This window comes from Rutilus rutilus (assembly GCF_951802725.1).
Source record: "Rutilus rutilus genome assembly, chromosome: 5".
Lineage (NCBI taxonomy): Eukaryota > Metazoa > Chordata > Actinopteri > Cypriniformes > Leuciscidae > Rutilus > Rutilus rutilus.
Window position 1 is genome coordinate 2,632,373 of NC_140213.1, and position 6,296 is coordinate 2,638,668.

Below are 6,296 nucleotides of genomic sequence, written 5' to 3' on the forward strand. Positions count from 1 at the left end.
AGATGGAGTAGACTCATTAAGACCGAAATAATCATTTGGTTTAAGCCAGGTTTCAGTAAGGCAAAGTACATCGAAACTATTATCTGTGACCATTTCATTTACAATAACCGCCTTAGGTGTGAGCGATCTAATGTTTAGAAGACCTAGCTTTAGAAATTGTTTTTGTTCACTAATATTGAGATTTTCTGGTTTAATCACAATTAGATTTTTCCTAGATCCTACAGTAGATTTAATAGTTCCGTCTCGCGTAGAGGGGAGAAGCGGTTCCGGGTGGAGATCTCGAAGACCGGGAGGGGCGGAGAGGTCCTTGCTCTGGTCCTGGCTCGCGTCTTCTGCCGTGGAATCACCCAGGGTCCGTGGTGTTGTGTCGGTCCGGAGTGAATGAAACCAAGGATGATCGCGTCCTGGGTGCTCGGCTCCTATGCAGAGAAACACACGGAGTAGACGAGGTCGGAGTCAAAAAAATTACTAACTACTGACTTGTGAGCATCGGCGCGTGATGTTTCATTTCGATCTCGCAGCTCGGCTTGCCTCTCTAGTAGGTCGCGGATCTGCTTCTCCACGGACTCTAGCTCTAACTGCACCGAATGCAGCTCGAACGTGTCCTCACCTGCACTCAAAGGTAACGTTAGACACACATCCGATATATTCGCCATTATAGCAGATGTGCTATAATGGCGAATTATAGCTTTCAGTGATACGGGTGTAAATAAGACGATCGATAGGCAAACGCTTAGTCGTGACGCATGCGCATGTGGAGTGTACGCGTGATGCATTAACTTTAACGTTAACTTACAGTATGAAACCTTAAAGGGTTAGTTCACTGCTGTCATCATTTACTCATCTTCATGTTCTGCAAGAGCCAATGAGGTTCAATATCATGTTACGCAGCACATTTGAGCTTCCACAATAACTAATGGGTTGAGTGATGACAGAACTAATTTTAATCCCATTATTACTAATAATATTTAACAGTTTCTGCTTTAATTTGAACTGTAACTTGTGTAATTTTAACTTTACAAATTTTGTGTATGGTTTCAAAGCTGGTATGTGCAGGACTCAGTACTGTTCATTAGTATAGTTGTTCAAAGGTTGTGGCAGGTAATGTTCCTTACAGAAAGCCACTTGATGTCTTCTTTTCAAATGTATTATTAATCTTGATGTCTGGTGGCTCCAGAGCCTCAGCACATGCCACACATCTCATAGAGAAAGGCAAGGCTTGCTTTCAGTAATGCTTCACCATACATGTTTGAGGTTGAAGTAGTAACTTTAAGGATGTTTTCAACCCACACCAACCATGACAGAAATCCTTCAGTGTATAAACAATAGTTTTTGTGCAAACCAACTATTTATGAGAGCATGAAATATGGGAAGAATCAGTGTGAAGGCTTGAATGGTCATTCAGTATGACACTCATTCAAAATGTAGACGTTTCCCCCAGCGTTCTCCTCTTAGTGTAGAGTGTTGGAATAAATCTAACATAAACTTTCCTTTCGTTTTTAAACCCGGTTCGTATTACATAGGGCGCAGAATTGTGAAAACAGCCATCCATTTCAAATATTGCAGTGTTTACCCATCTTAAAAAAGACATTTAAAGACCTACAATCATTCAAAATGAAATGTTCTGGAGGTTTATGTAAAGAAGGAGCTACCACTGCTGGAAAATACTGTATACATAATGATTTCGATGCCCACGTTTTCAAGGAAATACACATATGAGCCGCTTTTCAGATTCATTCAAAGGCCCTTTGTTCTGCTAGAAAGTGTTTTAATCAACGAAGATCGCATCAGAATGAAATGCAACTGAACAAACAAGCAAACAAAACAAACAAGCAAACAAAACAGCATCTAAATTCAAAAGCAAATTAACGAGAAGGGAAATCATGACAGTTTTGATTACTGTTCAACACAAACCTCATTTCCATTTCCCAGTGTTGACTCTTACCCAGCATTTGATTAGATGTTATTTGTGTGATGCTGTTTAATAGTGTTGGTGAGTAACTAACTAAGTATAGTGATGCTGCTTTGTTAACTCAGTGTAGTGTGACAGTAGTTCAGTTGGTTTCAGTGTAGCGTGAAAAAGCAGCCGTTTTTCAGTTGCGTGCGACAGAGGGATTCCTCCCGCTGTTTGACTCCTTTACACATTTTATAAACTCTTCACGAGTTCTCAGGTGATTTAAAAAAAAATTTTTGGTTCGGTCTCAAAAAACTCTTGGAAGGTAACATGTTGAAAAATTGCGTGATAAGTGAAAGTGTTTTAAACTGAGGAGAAATGCTGAAACTGAATGAATCTGCTACCCAGTGCAGAATATCTGCTGTCTACTCAGCATTCCCTGCTATTTGTGAGTGTTTGAAGGCTATATTCATGAAGCGAGATGAGCAGGCGAACTCTGACTGACATTTCCTCTGTTTGTTTGTGTCACTTTGTGCAAGTGTAGGTCCATGTTATAGCTGCATATGCGCTGTACTGTAGCATTAAGGGAAACTCCACACCGACTATCTTTTACATGCCAAATAAAATGACAGAAAACATGAACTTTTTTTGATCTGAACACTTTCTTCTGCACCTTGTATAATCCAGGCCAAGCTGCTGATTTCACTCCGCATTGAATCACTGTTTATTTTTTTCTGAAATATTCAGGTTGGTGTGCACCTTTTGAATAATTGATCTCTGATAAATTACAAATTGGTTCAAATAAAGACTTGAGATACAGTCCAATGGGGAAGTTAAATGTCTTGGGATTTCCCCACAAACTTAGTTTTTCCACAGTGCCTGAGGTGAGCTTATGCAGCACATCCCAACACATTCAGTAGAAGATATCACAGAATAGAGGTCTGAAGGCTTGTGAGGAGCGTCTAGGGAGGCCTTATCGTAAGCAAAACACACCGTCGAGGGCGCAGAGCAAACTCGCAGGACAGCTGCATTGGGAACTGGGGCTCATACAGGGGGATTTATTTGTTTAGGTGTTGCAGTTTTGTTGAGTGGCCATTTTTATTCACTTGTTTTCTGGTCAGCGGAAAAGAGTGTAATTAAACCGTCTGGGTGAAGTCATGTTGATCAATCAGAGAAATTGATTTTGGTGTATGAGCCTGGAAAACATGGATTTAGAAAACATTTCCATTAACTCACATGCAGAGATATTAGAGCACTTTCCAAACAGAAAAATAGGGGGTTCTAATTTTATTATTGGTGAAATGGTTATGCTTTCCCACAGACAAGGCCTTTTGAAGCTTTGAAGGCCCTGTTTTCAAAGCTGCTTTGCAGGAAATGGATTTCTATGAGTTGTTTTTCCTTACCTATAACAGCCTTCTGATAAATATTAGAACAGGACAGATTCTGCTGTGTCATTGATTTGCTTTCTTACCTAATCACCCAACGTTTACTACTTCTGCATCATTGCAAGAACACTGTATTCTGAGAGCAATCGTTTCATTCGTATGATGCATTAAAGCCATTTTCCAGGCTTGTTACAAGTTAAGCTCAAACGACAACACTTGTTGATTACCATATCATTTCTACTTCTCTTTCCTTTTCTTTAAAGCAAAAATATGGGTAACAGTGGTGCAGTTACAGTGGAAGTGAATGTTAAAATGCTCACCTTTTTACTAGTATAGACACACGAAATAAACAATGTGTGTTAAGGTCAAGGTCAAAGCGTTTATTGTCAAATGCACAGTGAGGAAAACAAGTTTCCCTGTACAATGAAATTATTTCTTTGCTGTCCACAGTGAATGCCAAGACAAGTGCAAAGTATGTAAAACACACACACACACACAAACACACACAAAATAAAAATGCTGTAGAAATAAGAATTAGACTGTATAAAATATTAAACTATAGTACATCTATGTATGCAAATGAGCAATATTGTCAATGTGCAAAACAATAATACATTAAAGTGCCATTTGAGTGCAGCTCCATGATAACAGCAGCAATCACATTAACAGATGTGCAATTGATGCAACAATTAGTCCAACTATTCTCTGAGATATTCCCGAGGGTAGGAGTGTGAACAGTCCATGCTGGGGGTGGGTAGGGTCTTCAATGATGGAGGATAGGAGATGGGTAGGGTGGTGGCCTGCAGATAAAGCAATGGAGTCCTGATGATCTTCACAGTTCTCTGCAGACGTGTGTGGTCCCTCACAGTAGTGTTTCTATACCTCACCGTGATGCAGCTGGTCAAGACACTCTCCACAACACAGCTGTAGAAGTTGTTGAGGATCTTAGTCGGCATGCCAAACTTCCCCAGTATCCTCAGGAAGGACAGTCTCTGTTGTCCTTTCTTAACCAGCTGGGTGGTGTTGAGTGTCCAGGTGAGGTGCTTACTGATGCGGACCCCCAGATGTTTAAAACTACTCACCCTCTCTACTTCAAGCTCTCGGATAAACAGTGGCTGATGAGTTCTCCTCTTTTTCCTCACATCCACTATCATCTTGTCCGTGTTGAGGGTAAAGTTGTTGTCCTCACACCATGTTACAAGACTGGCCACCTCCCTCCTGTAGGCTGCTTCATCCCCGCCAGTGATGCGTCCTATCGCTACGGTGTCGTCAGCGAACTTCAAGAGGACGTTGTCCTTGTGTGAACAGTGTGTAGAGGATGGGACTGAGAACACACCCCTGTGGGGTGCCAAGGTTTGCTGTGATAGTGGCTTAGGTCCTATTTCCAATCCGGACAGACAGGAAGTCTAGGAGGCAGTCACAAAGTGTGGGATGTAGTCCAAGTACAAACAGTTTATGAGTGAGTTTATGAGGGATGACTGTATTGAAAGCGGAGCTGTTATCGATAAATAGCATCTTAATATATGTGTCCTTATCTTCCAGATGAGAGAGGGAAATATGGAGGGCATCAGCAATGGCATCCGAGGTGGACCTGTTGGAACGGTGTGCATACTGCAGGGGGTCCAATATGTCCAGCACACTGCTCTAAATGTGGGCCAGCACCACTCTCTCAAAGCACTTCATGATGATTGAAGTGAGTAGTCATTCAGGCAGGTCGGCGGGCTCTTTTGAAGCAAGTGGGAACGGTGCTCTGACTGAGGGAAAGGTTGAAGATAGATGTGAATAGGCTACATCAGTCAGCTCAGTAGCACAAGCTCTGAGGGCCCACCCAGAGATGTTGTCTGGCGCTGCTGCCTTGCGTGGGTTAATCCTCCTCAGTGCTTTGTGTAAGCTGATGAGACAGTTAAGGGTAGGGTGGGCTCTGATCAGTTTCTCTCAGTGGTTCCCAGATCCAGATTAAAACTCTAAGGCGATCGTGCTTTTTTAGTTGCCACCCCCAAACTTTGGAATTCTTTGCCTTTTTGTATTAGATCTGCTCAGACCATTTCCAGTTTTACTGCTAAAAGCTAATTTATTATCGACGGCTTTCAATTACCCGAGTTATTCATTCTTAGGTGTGTGGTTGTTTTATGTTGTTTTCTTGTTGTAGGTTTGTTTGTTTTTTAATTTGTTATATTATTAGTAGTATTGATGTACTGCACTTTGGGCAACCTTGGTTGTATTGAAAATGTGTTTTATAAAAAAGAAAAAAAAAACTGCATTGCCACGACAATGTGGCAAAACTTTTAAATTACCCTTTAACTTCTTCTTCTTCTTCTTCTGTACTTGAATCTATGGAAGCCCATAGAACCACTCAAATTATGAAATTTGGCAAACAAATTAAGGACAGTCTGAAGATTAACCACAGCATATTTAAAGTCTCTAACTCAGTCACTCTAGCGCCACCAACTGTCTGAATTTACACTGAATTTGCAATAACTTTGAACTGTAACTGCTAGAAAATAAATAAAAAAATCCTCTGATTCCTTGGCACCATATGACATTTTTCCGCCATTTTGAATTTTCCATCCTAGACGGTTCATCTGATTTTCACCAAAATTGGCTCACATCATCTTCAGAAAATTATGGCAAAAAGATATTAAAATCTTTTTGAGAAACCAAACCATTTTTGAATTCCACAAAGATCACGTCAAAATAGATGTGAGGTTATATCTCATCAACACTTTACCGCATTTACAAGTTATCACAAGCATGACCCGAGGCTACTTGCTGCATTTCGGCATGGCGCCACCTACTGGTCATGAATCATGAATCAAAATGACTATTGTTGCTTATAACATCCGAACGGTTTGCCCAAAAATCCTAAAACTGGTCTATGATGATTCAGTGCAAACTGAGAGCAGCAATTGGCTCAGATCATCTTCAGACCATGCAACAATTTATTAAATGCTTTTTGATTGACCAAACCGTTCTCAAATAATGCATCAACAAACTTGATGTCATGCTGCAATACTTAT